The 22,949-nt window shown below is 50.8% G+C and overlaps 1 protein-coding gene across 1 annotated transcript in view; it reads right to left on the reverse strand.

Moving 5' to 3' along the window:
• Window positions 1-22,047, reverse strand: part of RPH3AL (rabphilin 3A like (without C2 domains)) — a 132,298-nt gene extending 110,251 nt beyond the window's left edge. Inside the window, 1 exon segment of the mRNA XM_053910484.1 lies at window positions 21,979-22,047. The gene's annotated coding sequence lies outside the window, so the exon portion shown is untranslated.
• Between the last annotated feature and the right edge of the window lie 902 nt (window positions 22,048-22,949).

Genomic DNA, 22,949 nt, shown 5'->3' on the forward strand with positions numbered 1-22,949 from the left:
AGGTAATGTAATAATTAGTATAAATAGGAAATAAAAGGTCCCTAGATAAGTGACTAAAAAAAAAAACAACCTTAAAAAGCTGAGGAGGAAGGAAATTAAATAAATTAGGAAAACAAATCTATATCTGGGAAATAAAAGCAGTTCACAATTACACGCTACATTTGTGATCAACACATATTCTATTTCAGAATTAGAAGTGTGTCAGCGACAGTGCTACTCTGTGGACCAGCTACACAAAAGCGCTCTGGAGAGCTGGGCCGGCCAGCAGCGAGGGACGGGCTGCCCAGCGTGGCTGGAGCCGGCCAGAGGTGGTCCCCAAGGGTTAACAGGCACGGGAGAGGCAGACAGTAAACTGAGTCCAGGGGGCAAAGGCTGTGCATCGCCCGGGGGACGGCCCCCACCACCGAGGGGCCACCCTCAGGCCCGCCTGTTTTCCCAGGCTCTCCCCTAGCTTGCCCCTCCCTGCCTGGGTCCCTCTCACCCCCTCCCTGCTCCACTCCCAAATCCGACATCCCACCTTCTGCTGCCCAAATCAAGCCCGGGGGCCAAGCTCCCAGTTGGCTCAGACCTACCTTTCAGGGACAGCTGCTCCTGCTCCCTGCCACAGCCCTAGGGCGTCCCAGGTAATCCTGTCTTCGCTCTCCTCCAGCTCTGCCCCTCTACTCTGGCTCCTGCTGCTCCCAGGACCCCAGAGGTCCCTCCCCTCCACCTCACCCTTCCAGACCCAGCCAAGGGTGCCGGGCCAGGAAGCCTTGCTCTCCGCTCCCCTCTAGAAGCAGCCTCCCCTCTGCTGAGGTCCCTTGGCTCGCCACCTGTCCCTTCCTTCAGCACCGAGCATTTGCCACCTTATGTTCTATTGACGTCTTTTCTCTTCTACTGGGCAGTCTGCACCTGCTTCATCTTTGCGCCCTGTTTATTCTTTCATTGATTCATTCATTCATTCCACAAATAAGTACTGAGCACCTATCATGTGCTGGGCCCTGGGTGAGAGCCGAGGATACAATGATGAACACGACAGACACTGTCCCTGCCACCTTGGAACTCAGGTCTTAGAGGGGGAGACGCTAAACAAATAAACATAGATAAATACGTCAGCACGGCTGTGACAAGGTCCCCGAGAGAAAAGTGCAGGGTGACATGACTTGTGGGCTCTGATGCGGAGGGAGAGTCGGGGAAGGCACCTCTGAGAAGTCAAGTTTAACTGGGATGAGAGGACGGGACGCTGGGTGAGGCGCACTTTCTCAGCACGCAGTAGGTGTTTGCTAAATATCTGTGGAATGAGCGGGTGACCGTGAGGAATCAGAAATTCCTAGTATGTCCTGGGTCTCTCCAGACAAACGTGTCCCCTCTCATCACCCTGACCGGCCACTCCACCTGGGTCCCAGAGGGGTTTGACAGCAAACACACCTCGAACGGTCAACAGGACATGTCCACCTTCGTCACCCCTGCCTAGGTGCTTGCCACAACCAAACGGGGCCGCCCACGACTCCCCGACACCTCCATCGCCCCCGGTGCTGGAACAGCACGCGGGCTTCGTCCTGCGTGCCGGCGCCCCATCGCTGTCCTGGCCGCCTGGACCGCCACGCTGGAAGGGCCGCCAGGTCCCTCTGCCTCCGTGACTGATCAGGGGCGTCCACCGCAGGAGCAGCAGCAGCAACATATGTGCCACATATTTCCTCAGCACTCAGGGCCCGCAGATGACCACCCAGGCAAGACATTTCCTTCAGATCTAATTGCCTGGAAAAGCACTCGGCGTCTGCTATCCTTTTCATTATGGGCCACATGAACCGTGCACATAATATTTTTCCTGCTTTGATTGCTAATTAGCTCAGAGCCAAATCTGTGGTTCAAATATAGTCAACTGTGCACAGCTCTATGGCCTGAATATGTATTTAACTCTCTCCCTGATTTTGACCTTCTAGTTAATCTGCGTTTTCCCTGATCCTATTGTTATGAACTTCTGTTTAATTACATACACATACATACAGATATACACAAACATATATAAAACATCTACACACAATTTATCTTTTATTATGACTACATATTTCTGTATCTCTTATATATCCCAGCAACATCCATATATTCTTATGGGCATCTTGATTCCCCTAGGGAACAGGATGAGGGAAGTAGGGAAGAGATGGGTGAATGGCAGGAAGAATAAGACAGTCTTTGCCTGAAAGAACTCAGAGTAACACAGGGTGGGGCATGGGTCCAGAATTAGAGACCAGAAGCCAGGCTTTTAGTCCTGGCTCTGACCAGCCATGTGTCTGTGAAAGGAAAAAAAAAATTCTCGCGCACACCCCTCCCCACGGCCAGGCAGCCTGAGGTTGCCGTCGACTCTCCAATGCATTTGAAACAATCTGCCTTCTTACTTCACTTGGTTGTGAGCGAAATTAAACGGAGAGGCTCATGACTGCTAATGAGTGGTTGGGCACCAGCCACGGGCCGCCACCCGCTGGCAGGCCCCTCAGGACTGGGCGCCACATTCTGGGCAACCGGCACACAGCTGCAAATAAGCAGACACCAAACCACGTGGCCTCCCACACATGCTGCCAGAATTCAAAGAGAAAGGAGCCTTCAGAGGCCATATCTGCATGCAGTCCTCTCCCTCATCCCGCTCTGATGTCTGAGAGCTCTGCGACTGAAGGACTTCAATTTCCTGCTTCTCACAGCAAGAGAAACGGCCGGGCCAGGATCAATCAGCTCCTCAGGACTGGAAGTGGCTGCTCCCGCAGAGAGGGCCTGGGGCGCCTGCCCCCTCCCCCACCACGGCCAGCCACGTCTCCCGACCACAGAGAAACTGCATGCAGCACGAATTACCCACCGACCAGCGGGCAGAGAATGAGCTGGGGTGGAAACAGAGGGGCTGCGTGAGGCCACTGGCAGCTGACCCTCACACATGCCTCCCGCTGGACTTCTCAGACATCTCCTGTCCCCTCCTGTCCCCAGTCAGAGGCCCATTTATTCCACAGTCACCAGGGTTTCCAGGCACTGGAATCAGCACCACCGGCAGCTAAAAATGGGACAATGACAGTAACTGGGGTCCTTCCTCACAAGTTTTGCAGCAGGGCAGGGGCCCAGCCTCTGCTTTCTGAGGGACTAACAGAATTCACAACCGTAGGAAGACGAATTCTCCATTCCAGCCTATTCTGAAAGTGGAGGCGAGGGTGAGGGAGGAGGGACAGTCGGGAGGCTGTTTGTTCAAGTGTCAAAATAAGGTCTTGAATCCGGCCCTCCACCTTGTTTTATCCGGCCCAGCACCTTGTTTCTACCTGGCGGCAGCACTGAGCTCCTTGCCCCTAGTCAAGGAGTAGTGACATTGACACATTCAGCCCTTTGAAGGCAACTGGTGTGGCCCCCAGTGACAATGAGTTTGACACCCCTGCCCTAGGGGAAGCCGGATGCCAGGGAGGAGTTATTAGAAGTGGGGGGAGGGACTCTGACATAGGGTAAGTGGCATCCCATCTGGTGTCCCTCCTTTCCCCGGGCCTTACTGTAGCTGCCAGCTACCCAGAAGCCTCAAGTTTACCCTGTGACCAGCCCCGTGGGCCCAGCTGACTCTCCCAGGAGTGCACCCAGCCCAAGCTGGCATGTCGAGGTCTCTCCCTGGAAAATCTGGGAGCTGGGCGAAGAGACTGAAGTCTCAATTCAAGTGCCCCCCAGCACAGTAAGATCCAAACTTAGGCAGTGAGAGAGGGGGCACTTCCGCCAGGCAGAAATGCCCGTGAAGGTGAAAGGCGGTCTTCAGAGAGTGGGGGCAGGGCGGTAAGAGGCTAAAGCAAAGACAGGGCAGAGCGAGGGCCCCTGGGCTTCCCGCTGGCGCGCGTGCTGAACTCAGCCCTTGGGGCCTGGGCCTCTGGGAGATACTTCGTGCCCCAGCAACCCATTCCCATTTTTGTTCAATCTCTGCTGTTTGCAGCCAGGCTGGACCTTAGTTAGCCACAAGTCTAGTTAGCCTGATTAATGTGCTGTCCACTTCCCTACGGCCAACAAACCCCCCCCCCCCCCCCCCCCCCCCCCCGTTAAACAAGGAGACCTCAGCCATACTGGGGGCTGATTAAGAACAACTTGGGGGATTCGGATAGTGGTTTCAGTGCCAGGGGACCTAGGTCTGGCTCCATCTGGTGGGGTGACCTTGAATAATAACCTCCCCAAAATACAGAATCTCACACCCTGGCCACTGCCTGGGCCTCCCCCAGTCCGCTGCTGACCCTCACAGTGTGACAGCAGGCCCTGCAGGATGCCGGCCCCACTGGCAGGGGACAAGCCGAGGAAATCTGCCAGTGGCTTCCTACTTCCGACCGCTCTAGCGCTAAAACTAAACTCTCCCCCGCTGCCCACCCAGGGCCCCTGTACCACCCTTCCAACACCGCCCTCTCTCCTCTGGGGCCTGCAGCGCCCGGACACTCCTGCCTGGGGCATGTTCCCCCGACCCTGCTCCCCCAAACCCTTTTGCTCAATTAACTCTACTTTTTAAAGCTTTTTAACATCATTGTTAAGACTTTATTTACAAACCATAAAATCACCATTTACAATTTTAGTGTAGTCTGAGTTAGGCAGTCACTCCCACTACCTCAGAACACTTTCATCCCCCCGAAGGAAGCCCTGTACCCACTCACAGTCCCTCCCCTCCCCACTCCTGCTGTTCCCCGAGCCCCTAGGAACCACGAATGTACTTTCAGCCCTACAAACTCGCATATTCTGGACATTTCATCTCAATGGACTCATACAGTAAGTAGCCTTTTCTCATCTGTTCCTTCTCTTTTATGCTGTAATCTTTATTATTTATTATTTCTTTCCTTCTGCTTGCTTTGGATATACCATAGTTTGTTCCTCTTTTATCTTGTTTTCTTAAGGTAGAAAGTTATTGATTTGAACTTTTCCTTCTTTTTCGATATGAGCCTTTATAGCTATAAATTTTCTCCTAAGCACTACTTTAGCTGCACCCTACACATTTCAGTATGCTGTATTTTCATTCTCATATACCTTAAAGTACTTTCTAATTTCTCTTGTGATGTGATTGCTTCTTTGACTCATTGGTTATGTAGGAGTGTGTTTACTTTCCACATACCTGTGAATTTCACAAATTTTTCTTTTTTAAGGTTTTATTTTTTTTAGAGAGCGAAGGAAGGGGGAAAGAGAGGGCGAGAAACACCAGGGCGAGAAACACCAACGTGTGGTTGGCTTTCACGTGCCCCTACCGGGGACCTGGCCTGAAACCCAGGCATGTGCCCTGATTGGGAATCGAACCAGCGACCCTTTGGTTCACAGGCCCGTGCTCAATCCACTGAGCCACACCAGCCGGGCAGTGTTGATTTCTCATTTCATCCCACTACAAAGAACACAGTTTGTATGATTTCAATCCTTCTAATTTTACTGAGGCTCGTTTGTTTTATGACCTAGCATATGGTAACGCCTGAGAACATTTCACGAGCACTTGAGAAGAATGAGTATTCTGCTGTCGTTGGGCGGGGTGTTCTGAGTCTGTGAGGTCTACTTGGCTTACAGCGTTCAAGCCGCCCATTTCCGTGTCGATCCTCTGCCTACCTGTCCTACCCAGCACTGAGAGTGGGACCTTGACATCTCCAACTATTATTGTTGAATTATGTGTTTCTCCACTTCTGTTAGATTTTGCTGCATGTACTTTGCGGGCCCGTTGTTAGGTGCATGTATATTTATAATTGATATGTTTTTCCAATGGATTGGCCCTTTCATCATTACAAAATGACCCTGTTTGTCCCCCAGTGGCTATTTTTATCCTGAAGTCTATTTTGTCTGATATTAGCACAGACGCTTCAACTCCCTTTTAGTTACTGCTTGCACGGTTCATCTTTTTCCATCCCTTTACTTTCCACCTGTGTGTATCTTTGAATCTAAAGTGTGTTTCTTCTACACAGCATACAGCTGGCTTCCCCACCCCACCCCACCCCCCATCCTGTCCATCTCTGCATTTTCCTTGGAGTGTTCAGTCCATCGCATGAAATGTAATTACTCATGAGATAGGACTTATGCCATTAGCTATTCGCTTTCTGTATGTCTTCTGTCCTTTTTCCCCCTATATTCTTCTATTGTTGTCTTCTTTAATGTTTAATAAGTATTTCTATTTTGCCATTTTAATTCACTTCTATTATATATTTTTAGTTATTTTCTTAGTGGTTGCTCTGGAGAGTACAATGAACATTTTAACGTAAAAAAATGTAGCTCTGCTAATGCCAACTTAACGTCAATATATACAAAAACTTTGCTCTAATGTAGCTTTGTTTTCCTCCCCCTCTGTTGTGCTGTTATGTCACACCGTTACACCTTTGTACATTATAAGCTGCCAACACAGTTTTATAATTAATGCTTTATGCAGGTAGAATAAAAGGGCTACAAACAAAGTACATTCATACCTTTAAAGGTGCTCCTTATTTCTTCATGTGCATCTGAGTCACTGTCTAGGAGCCCAATCTATCATTTCAACCCGAAGGGCTCCCTTTGGTACTTCTTGTACAGCATGTCTGCCAGCAGCAATTCAGAGCTTATTTCTCTGGATTTTTTAATTGATTTTAGAGAGGGAGAGGAAGTGAAGGAGGGAGGGCGGGGGAGAGAGAGAGAAAAAAAAACATCTATTTGTTGTCGCACTGACTTGTGCATTCATTGGTTGCTTCTTGTATGAGCCCTGACTGGGGGTCAAACTTGCAACCTTGGTGTATCGGGATGACGCTCTAACCGACTGAGCCACCCAGCCAGGGCTTGCCTGGAATTTTTTGAAGGACAGTTTTTTCTGGATATAGAATGTTTGGCTGACTTTTTTTCAGCATTTGGACTGTCATCCCACTGCCTTTTGGCTTCCATGGGTTCAGATCCGAAGTCAGCTGTTAATCTCAGTAAGGCTCATTTGCCTAATTAAGTCTTATCTTTAAACTCTGAGAGAGGTCAATCTTTCTGCCTAGCCTGCGTCAGGCCCTTCTTACACGCCCCCAGGCGCTCGGTACTCGACCCTTGTTTGCAAGTAAATAATTAATGATGAAGTGGCTCTTCAGTGTTTTCTCCTATCATTAGAATGTAAGTTCCCTAGTGGCTCTTTAGTGTTTCCTCCTATCACTAGAATGTAAGTTCCGTAAGGCAAGAACCTTGTTCAGCCCTGCACCCCAGAGGCAGCACCGCCTGGCACACGGGAGCCTTTCAAAGCATTTACTGAGGGAATGAATCCGGCTCATCCTAAAGTAGGCTTGAGTCACTGGCGTCAGTCCTCACCCCTTGTAACAGCACGAGACGGCCACACTCTGCCAAGGCCTAATGGTGGGCAGTGTACTTCCCTGACCCTTGGCCTGGGCTTGGTCACGTGGCTTCCGTCGGTCAACGGGATGTTATGGATATGATGTGAGCAAAGGCTTGAAATGTGCTTGTGCAACCGAGCTTGCTCTCTTGCATCACTGCCTGTCACCACGACACAAATGGGCCCTGGTGGCCACCGGTCCAAGTGGGATAACAGATACATGGAACAAACCTACACCCAAGTCACAGCCTGAAGCCAACTGAGGCCCACGGGGAGCAGCCTAAGTCAGCCCCACTTCACCGAACCCACAGCTGTGTGTGGGCGGAACACTTACTGTCTCATGTCTGTGCATTTGGGAGGCTTTATCCGCAGCGACATTGTGCTGGCAGGTGACTGAGACATGTGCCCTGGCAACTTTGAAGGTGAGAGAAGCCCCAGGGTAGGTCGTACAGGTGTGCCCCACATGGCCCACAGTTGGGTCCAGACCGATCCATGCGCAGGCCGGCACCCCTCCTCCTGACTCACAGGATAAACTGCCCGGGATTCTACAGTCCCACAGCTAGGATGCTCACCACTAGTATCAGTCTCCAGGGGCAGCCCAAATGTATTAAGCACCTACACTGTGCCAGGCGCACAATAGGTACTTGATAAGAGTTTGTCTTCCTCCACCCACCTTCTCGCCAATTCTATCACCAGGCCTGAGAGCACATCTTCACAGGCGGTTTTTCTCTGCTATGGGGCTGGGGGCAGGGGTACTGCACCCTCACCTGCCCCAGGGGCTCACCCTTCTTACTGCCTCAACCGATCCCCCGAACTCAGGTAGAGAGGAGGGGACAGGGACACGGGCAGGCAGAGCATACCTCCTTACATTTTAACTACGATTCAATGTGTGATCTACGATTACATTTATTCATTCAAAATTTGTAACTGTCTATTTCAAAGAGAGCTTGAGGCAGCTTAGGTGCTAAATGCAATAAAAAATAAACAACTTAAGGATCAAAGAGAACAGAGGCCAGGCAGAAAGCAGAAAGAGGAGATGCCACCAGAAATCTGACAATTAAACTGAGCAGCACATCTGACTCCCGGCTCTCCAGCAGCCGCAGAGACGAGGAGGCCACATGGGACACAGCAGTCAATATAAAATCAAAGCAGCGGCCGTCCTGTCTGAATGCGAACACCGTGCACAGGCGGCTCCAGGCCGAAAGGACAGGGGTCGGGCCAAACTAGGAAGACAGCAGCGCTAGCAATAATAACCACCACGCACGTGGCAGGCACTGTTCTAAGTGCTTTGTCTAAGACTTCTCATTGAATTTCATGACAATTATAGAATCATTCATTACTTCCATTTCACAGATAAGGAAACTGAGGCCCACAGGGGCAAAGCAACTTCTCAACACCACTGAGTGAGGACACGGTGGAGCCAGGGTGAAAATCTGCAAGTCTGAACCCGGAGCTCTCAGACCCCGAACCACTAAGCAATCCACCCAGGACACACCCAAACCTTGCAGACCCCGAGCACCGAGCCTCTGGTTCTGGGCCAGCTGCAGGCCAGCCCTCTTCCCCGCTGAGGTCTCATCCCCCACACCGTGTAAGAGCTCCCGTGAGGAGACATGGTGGAGGGGGGAGGTTGCTGGCTTAGCCTGTTTGTCAGGAACCATTACCTCCTGGTGAGCCCCCTGCAGACAGGCTGCCTGGATTTCACCTGCCAAGCTCTGGAGAGGCACCTTACCTTCCTCCGCCCATCAAACCTGTGCTCCCAGCACATTCCACTTGCCGCCCAGCCCTCTAATTCCAGCTCCTCTGGGTCTGCCTCAACATGTTGTCCATCCCCCATGCATGTCACCGATTCCAACACTGACACCCTCGGACTCCACATTCTACATCAGTCAGCACAGCCCACCACTGACAGTGCCATACAGCGGATGTCCTCTAAGGCAGTGACCCCTGAGTGCAAACTTCCCACCCCTACCGAGCTGCTGCGTGAGCCCACGCTCTGAACACGAGGCCCACACAAGGCAAAGTCAGCCTACAGCTGAGTCCTGGCTGCCCTCTGACCTGTCCTCTCTGCCCTGACCTCAGAGATTGACCTGGATGCAAAGTTTCAATTCTTTAAAATCCATTTAGACTCCATATAGGGACTTCTCCCTTCCAAGTTTCCCGCTACGCTGAACAAATGATCTCAATCACCCCACCCAGGGTGACCCGGCTCACCGCCACATGACACCCAGACTGGACGGTGAGTTTGCAGGGAGTCTGAGGCCATCCCAGGCCACAAATACTTTCGTGTGAAACGAGAAGAGGCACCTGCCCCCTTCAGGGAGGAGCTCCTCTTCCACCTGTTTGAAAATCACCCTATGAAACAGATAAGCTACAAGATGCGCTGCATTCATTCGTTAGGAAATCTCCGTCACAAGCCACACACACTGAACTCCTCGTCCACACAGTGCCTGTGTGTGCCACTCAACCCACAAACAGGACTCCGGCGGGCCCAGCATGTCTACAGCATTCTGCATCTCTGGCCAAGCAAAATGCCCAAAGAGGTTAGGTGCCTGCTCCGGGGTACCCTTGAGACGGGGAGACTTTAAGGTAATGAACCATGTCCTGTTCGTGCTGAGCTCAAGTCAAGCGTAAGAAGCCCAGAGAGTGGGTGAAAGGTCTTCATGTCTAGTCTAGGGTCATCGGACCCCAAGCTGTGGCTCTGCAAATGAGGAAAGCGGGCAGCAGGATTAGAGCTGGCGGGTAGAGAAGGTCAAGGTCAGGAACCAGCTCCGGAGAAAGGCCAAGGAATGACGAAGGGGTAAACACAGACAACCTGGAGACGCAGCCTGGACTGATTTTGACCATTTGGGGTTGGAAAGAATTTCACATTCATCTCTGACCTTTTCTTGGTGAACTTCACCCATGGCAGCTTCCCCTTGATCAAACACTTTCCCAGACCCCGATATTAATGAGGACCAGCACTGTGACAACTCAGAGACCAGTGGAGATGGGTCGTTTCCTCTCACTCATCTGTGTGGTTCAGTGACATTAGAAAAGAAACCAGGAGCCCCGGCTGGTGTGGCTGTTGGTTGGAGCATCGTCCCGTAACTGAGGGTTGTGGGTTTGATCCCCAGTCGGGGCGTGTGTGGGAGGCAACCGATCGAGGTTTCTCTCTCACATTTATGTTCCTTTCTCTCCCTTCCTCCCTCTCTAAAAGCAATAAAAAATGTCCTCAGGTGAGCTAAAATTAAAAAAACAAAACATGGAGAGAATTAATTTCTTTTTTGCTTTTCAACGAGGCCCCACTTAGAGCAGAACAAGTTCAGGGTTGAGACTTCTTAGGCAGATGGTCCCTGATGGGCGGCGTGAAAGCACTTCGGGTCTAGCGATTGTTTTCCAATAACCGCACCGAACACCCCCTATCCAGCCCCCTGTGCTCCACAGCAAGAAGCAAGAAAAATGAACCCTGTTTCCAAAAATGAAGTCCAGAAAATAATATACACTCCTACAGTCCTCCTTCTAAATTCAGCCTGTGTTCTCCATTCACGTTCCACAGGGCACTGATAGAAAACTGTTCCAGAACTGGCAACTAAACTTTAAGTTAGGGGGGGGAAACTCTCCCCAAGCCTAAACATCTGAAGTAGCTCTGCCACAAACTTTGAAAGTTCAATGCAAAGGGACTGCCCAGTTGAGGGTTCACCTTGCAGACTTGGAATACAGTGAGATTCTACTTATAAAACTTCAAAAGCATACGATGCATTGTTTAAGGATATAAATGTATATGGTAACGCAATGCAGAACAATAGGTTAATGATTATAACAAAATTCAGGTTAGCGTTTCCCTGGGGATGAAGAGAGAGGAAGATCCATTTAAGGAGAAGTAAAAGCAATTTCTACAGCGTTGCTGGTGCTCTATTTCTCAAGGTAGCTGAGCATACGACTGCTTTATTCTTCTTCTTTAAACTGCACAAATACGTTTCACATGCTCTTTTGTATATATGTTCACAGTAATTTCTAAAAAGTCAATAACATTCTTATCTTCGAACAATATTCAGTTAAAAATAAAATGAAAACAAAATCTTATTCCCTAGCAACAAAAGCATAAATCACCTAGGAACAAACCTAACGAGAAAGGTTCACAACTGCCATGAAGAAATCTACGACACCTGCCCTGGCTGCTGCGGCTCAGTGGATTGAGCGCCGGCCTGCAAACCGAAAGGACACCAGCTTGATTCCCAGTGGGGGCCCATGCCTGGACAGCCGGCCAGGTCCTCAGCAGGGGGCGCACAAGAAGCAACCACACACTGATGTTCCTCTCCATCTCTTTCTCCCTCCCTTCCCCTCTCCCTAAAAAATAAAAAATAGAAAAAAAAATCTTAAAAAAATAAATAAAATCTTTAGAAACACACAAATCAAATCTTTAAAAAAAAAACAAATCTATAAGACTTCACTGGTTTCTACAAAACAATGATAACAGAAAAGGAGAAATGTTTATTTATAGAAATATGGACAGACCAGTTTTCTAGATAGGAAAACTCGACGTAGTTATGATTTTATAAATTCAGTGCAAGTCCAACTTTGATTCTAATAATATCTGTACAAAAACAATGATTATAAATATCATATAGAAGAATGAATAAATAGGCAAGAATAACCAAGGGTTTTTTCGAAGAAAGAACTTGCACTGCCAGATATTAAAATACATAAAGTCACAAGAACAACAGAAAAATGATGGTGGAGGAAAAGAGATAGAAAAACAAACAAACAAACAAAAAAACAAAAACACAGGCCCCAGCTGGAAAGCATCGTCCTGAAACACCAAGGCTGTGGGTTCGACCCCTGTCAGGGCACATACAAGCATCAGCCAGTGAATGCATAAATAAGTGAAACAAAAAAATTAACGTTTCTCTCTCTCTCTCTCTCTCTCTCTCAAAATCAATAACTACAACACAGAAAGCCTGGAAACTAGTACATTTGCACAGTATAACAAAAGTGACGTTTCATGTCAGTCGGGGGAGGACAGGTAGGGTCTAAGACCACAACCTATAACATAGTAACATCTAATTACTGAGCCTGGGGGGCTAAGGGTAAGGGGGGAGGGAGGCTTTGTTTGCCCTTTTGTATCTTCTGAATTTTAAACAACATGATGATAATGGGCATTCAAAAATAAATTTAAATTTAAAATCTAGTTGGTGGGGAAAGAAACTGAATGGAAAGAACCGGTCGACAAATTGGAAAGAAATCAAATCAGATATGGTCTTATCTCACACCATAAACCAAAATAAATTCCAACTGAATTAGAACTGAACACAAAAGAGAGCACTGAATGAAACAGCTGAAACCAAACCAAGACCCAGGAGGAAATATAGGTGAATATTTATCTGGCTGCGGGGTGGGGGAGATCTTTTAAACCCAAAAGCAGAGGAGGAAATCACAAGATGGAAGGACTCACGGACTCTCCCGATGCTCAGGCCGCCATCACCAGCGCTGCAGAGACTGGGTGGCGTAGACCACAGACATTCACTTCTCACCGATCTGCAGGCTGGAAATGCAAGATCGAGGCACTAGTGGATTTGGTTCTGGGTGTGGACTCTTCCTGGCTTGCAGACAGTGGCCTTGCAGCTGTGTGCTGGCCCGGCCTTTGCTTGGTGCACGCAGAGGAGAGAGTGAGGGAGCCAGCTCTCTGGCGTCTCTCCTCAGCAAGGGCACTAACCCCACCACGAGGGCCCCACCCTCATGGCCTTACCTAACTCTAACTACCTCCGAATGCCCCCCCCCCCCCCCCCCCCCCCCCCGTCTAAATAGCATCACATTGGGGGTTACAGACTCAACATTTGAATTTTCAGAGAACACAAACATTCAGTTCACAACACCACATATAGATTAGAAACTTCTCTATATTTAAAAAACAGTAATAGAAAAACAAACACTGAATTGAGAAAAATGTGTTACACATAGTCAATCAGTTAATCTTATGCATAAGTAAACATATTAAATAAAATGCAGGTTACAAAATCATTTATATAGAATGACCTCAATTTTTAAACATTAAACAGTGGTTACCTCTAGAAGTTGGGAATCACAGATTTTAATTTTCTTCTTTTTTTGTGTGTAGTTTTAATGTTTCCACAATGAACATGAATTACTTTTATAATTTTTAAAAAATAACCATTATTTTTAAAGATTTTATTTATTTATTCTTAGAGAGGGGAAGGGAGGGAGAAAGAGATAAACATCAATATGTGGTTGCCTCTTGTGCGCCTCCTACTGGGGACCTGGCCTGCAACACAGGCTTGTGCCCTAGACTGGGAATTGAACTGGCGACCCTTTGGTTCCCAGGCTGACACTCAGTCCACTGAGCCACATCAGCCAGGGCAGAAAAATGACCATTATTTTTAAGAAGTGTTATGTCACAGTCAAGCAACATTGGGGCAGAGAGTCCAATTCCACCAAACGTTAAGGATGGTTGACGAGCCAGGTGCCCGGCCCAGCCCAGAGTCTGGAAGGCATGATCCACATCACCCTAGGAAGGAACCCCTCAGAAAGGTGAGCACTTCTCCCCAGAGGAGGCAGTCATGACGGGGATCTTGCACCGGTGAAAAACCCTGCCCCATGGGAAAGGGAAGACTTATTTGAGACGGCTCCAAAGGGCAGGACAGACTCAGAGGCAGGGCAATAGAAGCAGAGAACAGCTCAAAAGAGGGAAGAATTTCTGCCTATGTGAGCCGTCCCTAAATGTAAAACACTATACCTACAGCGAGTCTGCTGTGGCAGCCCATCCACGCCTCAGAGAGGCACCGAGGGAGGTATCTTGTTATTAGGAAGACGGCTAAACTAGACATTAAATTTTTTAAAGATTTTATTTATTTTTAGAAAGACGGGAAGGGAGGGAGAAAGAGAGGGAAAGAAACATCAGTGTGTGGTTGCCTCTCATGTGGCCCCCACTGGGGACCTGGCCTGCAACCCAGGCATGTGTCCTGACTGTGAATCGAACCGGCAACCCTTTGCTCAATCCACTGGGCTACACCAGCGAAGGAATTAAATTTTTTTTAATCCTCATCTGAAGACATGCTTATTGGTTTTGGAGAAAAGGGAAGGGAGAAAGAGAGGGAGAGAAACATGGATGCGAAAGAGAAACATCAATCAGTTGCCTCTTGTATGGGACCTGACCCAAAACCCAGGCATGTGCCCTGACCGGGAATTGAATCAGAGACCTTTTGGTTTACAGGACAATGCCCAACCCACTGAGCCACACTGGCCAGCCAGAGTTAGATATTAATTTTTAATTACATAAGTACTTTTCCCCCTAAGAATTTAAAACAGATTGGATGCTCAAAATGATTTGAGGTATATAAATCACACATCCATAAAATTATTTTTAAACAATAAAACAGCACAGAGAAAGCCAAATTTCCCTTTGACCACCCCTCCACACACACACACACACGCAGCCCTAGTCCCTGCCCCCTTCCCTACAGACAACAGCTATTTCATGTGGGGAACGCATTTTTCTAGACCTTTCTATATGTTTTTGTACGTAGGTGTATGTTATATATACCTGTATTCATTAAAGTATGTACATCACGTATTTATCACTTTGAAACTCGCTTTCTTCATCTTACAATCTTAGAGCTTCATCTACATTATTATATAAAGAGCTAACGAGTTGCCCAGAATGCCCAGGTACGGAAAACGCGAGTGTACGTAACTGTCCCGCCCCAGCGAACACGCCACCTGTGTGGCTCCCCCACTGCAGACCGCCACAGAGACTGTTCGCGGCTTCTCACAGGCAGACCCTGCCTGAGAGGAACCCCTAAGTCATTGCGCAGAAGCATTTTTTTAATTTTTAAAAAAGATTTTATGTATTCATTTTTAGACAGAAGGGAAGGGAGGGAGAAAGAGAGGGAGAGAAACATCAATGTGTGGTTGCCTCTCAAGTGCCCCATCACCCGGCCCACTGGAGACCTGGCCCACAACCCAGGCATGTGCCCTGCCTGGGAATCGAACCTGCGACCCTTTGGTTCACAGGCCAGCGCTCAATCCACTGAGCCACACCAGCCAGGGCTGCATTTTTTATTTTAATGAGTCCTGCCAAATTGATGTCCATGGGGATGTTCCTTTCCAAGCCTCAGATCCCATGGCTTTATAAAATCTGATCCCTGTGAAATTTCTCCTTGTCAATTACAGCGCAACATTTTGACTCAACCTGGCATCTTGCAAGCTTATGTCCCATCGCTCTTCCTCACTATTCAAATCATAGTCCAACAATGAGACGGGCTGCCCTGGTCCCTGGCAGCATCCAAGCACAGGCCAAATGGCCACCTACCCTGGCCACTCACTGAGGGGACTGTTGAATGGGGTGCAGGCCCATTTCACCCAAAGATGCTGCATCTCTGTAGCAGAAGAGGAGGGAATGTGGAGGGGGTGGGGGCTGAACAAGAGGAAAGTTTACAAACCCTGGCACGAACCTAACTGCTTGGATGGGCCAGACCCAAAGGTGAAAACGCACCAACACGTAAATTAGGTATGAGTGGGGGCGGGGGGAGTCAGGCAGGACTGCGTATTGACAATCTTCGCCAGCTAAACCCACCACCAACTTTGTATTGATCCCACAAGGGCCACTGCAACACCCGACTGATTAACTGTCCGTGATTCACTGAGTGCTTTTACACCAGGAGCTAACTCCATTAACTGCGATCTTACATAAGGTACTTTCAGCAGTGTGTCACTGCCATGGGAAAGGAGGGGCTGCTCTCCCCTGAATGCTGCCTGCTTCCCCGGCTGGCGCACAGTCCCTGAAATGCGCTGTTTGGCAGGCAGCGAGCTGCTGTTGGAGGGTTGAGCAGATCTGCGTGGGTCTGGATTCTACCCATATTCTGCAGTTTCTCCAGGCCAGTTTGACTTCCCACAACAAGCAGGAGGCTAGACTCGTTGCCTCCCTTACCCCCAGGCCTCACAGCAGCGAGAAAAGGGCAACTTCACAGACTGGGCAAAACCCAATTACCTACCTCCTAGCTCAGCAAGCTGTCCCCAAACCCAAAGGAGGGGAGGAGGACAGGAGGAAATCAGAACTGACGTTGGTACGCCCCCAAAGCTGTGTCCCGTGAGAACAGAGGTGCCCACCCTGAGGTCACCTCCCACCTCTCTCAAGAAATCCGAGACTCCAGGTGCACTGAATGGGGCCCCCGCTCGGGAATTGGGTGCCTGTCCTTGAGTCCCGGGTGCACGGTCACTGCTGCCTTTTCCCTTGTGCAGTAAATTTCACTGGAGGATGACGCGCATGCACACGCACACACAGAAAGGTACAGGATTAAAATTGACGAATTCTGAGAATACGGACACACCTATGTGACCAACACCCGATGAAGAAGCCAAACGTGGTGGCCGGCCCCCCGAAGCCCTCCTGGAGCCTGCGGGACCCACGGCTCTGACTCCCAACACCTTGCATTCGCTTTGCCTTTTGTGCCCCTTACGGAAATGGAATCACACCGCACAGCTCTTTGTCACCTGGCTCCCGTGCTCGACAGGGCTTGTGCAGTTTGTCCCCGTTGCTCCGCGTGGCTGTCGATCTTCTTTCTCACTGCGTTAGAGAGTTCTACTGTGTGTCTTCACCCCAATTATTTGTTCATTCTACTGCCGGAGGATGCTGGGTGATTCCCAGTGTTCGTCTGCTACACACAGTGCTGCTCTGCACATTCTAGTACGTCCATTTCACTGCAGCCTCTTGCCCACCATCATATGTAAAAAGTTGAAAACTATTGCTTTAAGCCTCAAATCTTGAGAAAGCCAATCTGCCCCGCCTCTTCAATCTTTCCTTCCTCCCTTCCTTTTCTTCTTAAAGATTTTATTTATTGTTAGAGAAAGGGGAAGGAAGGAAGGAAGAGAAACACCAATGTGCGAGATATACATCGATCGGTTGCCTCCAGCATGCCCCAAAACGGACCCAGCCTGCAACCCAGGCTTGTGCCCTGACTGGGAATCGAACTAGTGACCTTTCAGTTTGCAGGCTGGCACTCAATCTACTGAGCCACACCAGCCAGGGCTACCCTTTCTTTCTTTAAACACAGTTGAACAGTCTGCTGGGGTGGGAGGATTGGTTTTGTTTACCAAAAGATGCATTTAAGAGTGCCTTACAGGCCCTGGCTGGTGCAGCTCAGTGGATTGAGTGCCAGCCTGCGAACTGAAAGGTCACTGGTTTGATTCCCAGTCAGGGCACGCAGGCCAGGTCTCCAGCTGGGGGCAATTAATGTTTCTCTCCCTTTCTTTCTCCCTCCCTTCCAATAATGTAAAGAGCATTTGTGGCCATAGAAGTCAGACTTCCTAAGACAAAAGCCCTAGTCTACCACCTCATTGCTGTGTGTCCTCTCAGGCAAGCACTTAACCTCTCTGTGCATGTTTCCTTACCTGTAAAATGGGATTAATTGGGAATAAAAATAGTACTTATAAATTCACTTGGCTGAGGATTAAACATGGAAACAGTGCTTGCACACAGTAGGCACTCATTGACTCCCAAAGGCACCCTGTCTTTCTCAGCACCCGAGGCACCCTCCTTTGGGTGGTCCCTGCCAAAATAGCTGAGCAAGGCCCTCCCCCAGGGGACAGAAACTGCGGACAAACAATTTCACCACCTCCAACTGGATTAGAGCTGCACCGGAAAGCCTGCAGCCACCCGGGCCCACTCCCGCTCCCTCTGCCCTGCAGGCAGCCAAGATGCCTGGCAGCATGGCTGCTGTCTTTTTACCCACAGGGCACTGGATTTCACTCAAAATGTGACCTAAACCAGGGGCACCCTTCCAGGGTCATTATTAATGGTGTGCCAGTGGCCCAGTGACAAGCTGCAGGGACACCAACAGTGCCCAGAAATTGCTGCCTGGAAAAAAACAAATGTTTTAAATGTCCATGCAAAAGGAGAGTGAAGTGGATTATTTCTTTCTTTCTTTTTTTTTTTAGGTGACAAAGATGGAAAAAGCACCTCGAAGCATAAAGTGCAGGGACCTAAGATCGAGAGACTGGGGCCTCGCACTACCGGTTGCCATGGCAACTGTATCTCACAGCAGGAACTCATTTTCATATGACAGTGACCTGTGGAGGAAAGAGAAGGACAGCTCCTAAAGAAACTTAGTCCAACAGTCTGTTGGGGTGGGAGGATTGATTTTGTTTACCAAAAGATGCATTTAAGAGTGCCTTACAGGCCCTGACTGGTGCGGCTCAGCAGATTGAGTGCCGGCCTGTGAACTGAAAGGTCACCGGTTTGATTCCCAGTCAGGGCACGCAGGCCAGGTCTCCAGCTGGGGGCAATTAATGTGTCTCTCCCTTCTCTCTCCCTCCCTTCCCCTCTCTCCAAAAATAAATCAATAAAATCTTTTTCTTTTTAAAAAGTGCCTTACAGGACAGATATGACCTGAGGACCCCCTAGGGCACAGGTGACAAACACAAGGCCCAAGGGCGGAATCCCACCCTCCACCTTGTTTATCTGGCCGCAGCGCCGGAGCTCCTTGCTAGTTAAGGGGCAGCTACGTTTATACAAGTCCTAAAATTACATTCGGCCCTTTGAAGGCAACCGAGAGGCTGATGTGTCCCCGGTGAAGAAGAGTTTGACACCCCTGTCCTAGGGATTCTCTGTTGTACAACTCTTACCTAAGACAGACAGACAGACACACACACACACACACACACACACACACACACACACACACGAGGCTTGGCCAGTTTTGAAGGCCTCTGGGGTAGATGTCACTGGCCCCACCATTAACCATCTATGGATGTCACAGCGTCCCTGAGTCACTGGTCTCAGCGCTAACCATCTGTTCAGCGACAAAGTCCCTTCCTGGACTCCAGTGGAGTCCCAAGCAACCCACTGACCAAGCCACCAGGACACTGCACATCTGGGCCAGGTGCCGAGAGGACCTGTAACAGCCTCCCTGTCTGCTCTGCCCACCTACAAGATGTGTGGTTTAGGCAGGTGCGTGGATCTCTCCGGGTCTGTGACCTCATGGGCAGAAGGAAGACAATAATCACAGCACCTACCCTCCAGGCGTGGGGAAGATAACGCGCATGAGGGAACACCTGGAAAATCAACACACGCCCTACATGTTAACAACCACTCCATAAACAGCTGCTATGATTAAGAGCCAGAAAAGTAACTCTCATGCCCTGATCTGATTGGAAGCTAACAGCAGAGAACAAACTATTAGCTAGGGTGGCACAAACTGTAATGAATCCATCGATAAGCCCAGTAGGAGTGCAGACCAGTGGGAACCTGGAAGGCTGGAACGGTCCATCAGGGAGCTGGAGTTTGAAGCAGGCTCTGAAGGATGATGGGAGATGATCTTGAAGGTTTGGGGGAGGGAATTCCTAAATTGGACGTCTACAGGGCACCTATCCTGGGGAACCAAGGAGAAAGGCAAGAGCGTTCAGTGACACAAAGGGACCTGCGATCAACAGACAGACAGCTGTTATGTGCACAGTGGAGTGAGAAGGCCCAGAAAGGGCCCCCAGAGCAACTGGGAGAGGCACAGCTTTCCCAGGGAAAGTGGCTTCTGAGCCGGGTCCCAAAGGGTAACGGCAAGAGGGCTGGCCGTGGAAGCGAAAGAAATAGACCCCAGACAGGAAATTGGGTCTGAAGAGTGAGGCCCTGTGGCCGAGGAGCCAGGGAGGCAGATAAATGAGAGGGCCTCCTGAGGGAGGAAACTCCTAGCTTCTAAAGATTCCTTAGTGGAGAGGGTTCAACATCAGGGTAAACTCAGCAGTCAGGGCCCGTGAGGCTAGAGGCGATATGCCAAATGGATTGTGAGGGCTGGAGGGGATTCTGGCATCAGAGAAACCAGCCAAGGGAGTCTCTAACTCTGGCCTGAGATGTCCAAGGTCAGGGAGAGGCAGAGACACTTCAGGGAAAAGTGAGTGTGACAGAGGAGGAGGGAACCTAGAGCTGAGTAATTCAGGGCAGCTGCGCAGAAGGAGCAGGCCAGCCTTGAACGTGCTGAGTGTGGGGTGTCACCGGGCAGCCACGGAGCCAGAGCTTTCACTGGACTCCAGAGGGGGAGCTTCCTGAGAAGCTAACCATGGGGCCTCACAAGATGCCCCAGAAAAGAGGGAAGAGGGGTCAGAAGAGGAGAAGGAAAGTGGAGAAATAAGAACAAAGCCAGGAGGGAGGAGTGCCCCATAAATCACAGCAGAGCAGGCGACAAAGGACGCATGCACACAGGGGTCCGCTTCCCGGGCAGGTGAACAAGTGGACAAAAGAGCAGTGTTTGGAAACAAGACGACTTTCAGGGAAGCAGATTCAGCAAAGTGGCAGGACCGGCAGCCAAGCTGTGGAGGATGAGGAGAGGCGTGGGCCCAGAGGTAGGCAGCAGGTGCAGGGCACTTGCTGGGAATCTGCCACAGTGGAAGGGGAAAGGAAGCTATGGCTTCCGTGCATGTTTGTCTCCCCCCAGGAGGCGGGAGGCCAGTGGACGTCAGAGGAAGATGGAGGGACAGGAAGACCTGGTTAAGGGCAGTCTCTCAAGGTGTGGGGGTGGGGAGGAGCAAAGACTGGACTGCAGCCCTGGCTCTGCCAACGCTCTTCCCAGGGTGACCAGGGACCACCCCACCCTGCCCCGCCCCCGACTCCTGCAGCCCGCAGACGGCTGGGAAGCCCAAAGGCTCTCGTGTGGCCTCACAGGTAACCTCATCACTCACATAAACCCCCTGGTCCTGAAACTCACTGAGGATGGGCTTCCCCACACAGCACGTCAACTGTACAGACATCCTCTCGACTTCCTAGTCCACCTCTGGGGTGGGGGCGTAATCGGCCACCCAGACGGGAAGATCTGGTCCTCAAGCCTCTGAGCAGCGGGGAGGGGGGGCGGGGCGCGGAGGGACCAAATTCCCAGATTTCCCAGCAGAGCGCTCTCTGCCGCCCAAGAAAGGAGGCTTCCACCTTAACAGCGCCGGTGTCGTGGGCACCATTGTGAGCCCAGAGCCTTCACGCCGAATGCACAGGAGGGATCTCCACACTACCCCCAAGCCTTCTGCCTGCGCCTGGGGGCTGGGAGTGGTTTTCAGGAAGACTGGAAAACAAACCCGGGCATGATTCTCAGGCTGAAAGAGGTGGGCAGGGCAAACGGTGGAATACTGTGGCCAGTGAGAAACCCCTCCACCTCGCACTCACACACTCCTGGGCATCTAATCATGGAAGGAAGTTGAAATACGCAGGGCCCGGGCCCGCCACAGCGCCCCACGTCAATCATCTCGACTGCGGGATCCTCACCAAAGCCCCGGCACCGGCACGGGCAGCCCCGGCGACACCCAGAACGTTCCCGGCACACGTGCGCGCCCCAGCAGGCTCTGGGTAAATATCGCACTTGTTGACTCGCTTGCCGGCAGGCTCACCCCAGCGCCGCCTGGTGTCCGCGGCCGCCTTTGCCCGCCCTCTCACCGCCCACTCCCCTCCCCCACTCGGCCACCCCCGCGGCCTCCACCTCGGAGCGCACGCTCCCCAGAGGGCCCCTGGCCCGGCTGCAGGCCAGACGCAAAGTGCCACCCGTCCCGGGGGCCGGGCCCAGGCGCCGTCCGCGCCCTGCCGGCTCAGGGCTCACCCCCTCCCCGGGCGCAGAGAGCTCCTAGTTCCCGTCTGCCGCACCAGGGCCGCCCTGTACGCCCCTTCGGCCCCCGCCCCGAGTCCAAACGCACCCCCCAGCCCTCGGAGACTGGGCACCGAAAGGGGGGGTTGACCCCACTTTGGCCAGACTTACCTGCAGGTTCGGCCCAGCCGCCCGGCGCGCTCCCTGGCTGCCCTCTGGCGGCAGCCGCAGGGACCCAGGCGGCCGCCCCGCCCCGCCCCGCCCCGCCCTTCTCCCACCTGGAACCTGTTGCCACCGGCTGGAGAACCCTGGCCTCAGGTCACCTGGTAGGCGGGGCCCCTCTGAGTGGATCTCCTGGGCACAGAGCGGGTTGCGACGGCCCCTTCTTATAATTGGATACCAAACATCACTATCTTTTCCTTAAGCAGCTTCAAGTCCTTACTTTCCGGCACTACAAGATCCTCAAGGCTCATTTGTGTATTTCCTGCACTAGTCCTAAAATCGGCCATTTCTCTGAGGAGCCCTGCCTCCTTTTATTGGGGAATAGTATTAGAAACCAAGATCTGGGGGCCAAGTATTCTCTTTGCTACTGGACCCACTGCATTTTATCATTAATAACCTACGGCAGGCCAAGGAGAGGTCTAGGTTCTGTAGTCACCTGCGGGCTTGTTAAATATGCAGAGACACAGGTTCTAGCGTTGAGTCTGGAGGTGGGGCCTGGAATCACATTCAACGTGTCCTCCCAAGGATTCGGATTCGCTCCAAGGTTGACCTTTCAGAAGGACCGGAAGTCCACAGTCAGAATGCCACCAGGGGAGAATCTGTATCTGTTCTCCTATAGGTGCCAACCTGGTCCCATGTTGCCTTTGGTTCTTTTTCTGCCCTGTGAGCACATTGGAACAAACGTACTGCTCCTTTCTGGGCCTCTCAGTTCAGCAGGAACAGCCATTGACTTCTACCTTCCTTCTGACCAAGAATCACTCCCCCACCAGATTTCAGTCGGGTTTCTCTGAGCCCCTTCTTGACTAGGCTTCAACCTTGGCCTGTGATAACTGCAACTCTCAAACATTTCATCCACCCCTCAACACACAGAGGCTTGAAGGAAACAGTCTAACACTGTTTCGAGCAGCCTAAGGCCGCAG

This window comes from Desmodus rotundus, chromosome 9, assembly GCF_022682495.2.
Source record: "Desmodus rotundus isolate HL8 chromosome 9, HLdesRot8A.1, whole genome shotgun sequence".
Classification (NCBI taxonomy): Eukaryota; Metazoa; Chordata; class Mammalia; order Chiroptera; family Phyllostomidae; genus Desmodus; species Desmodus rotundus.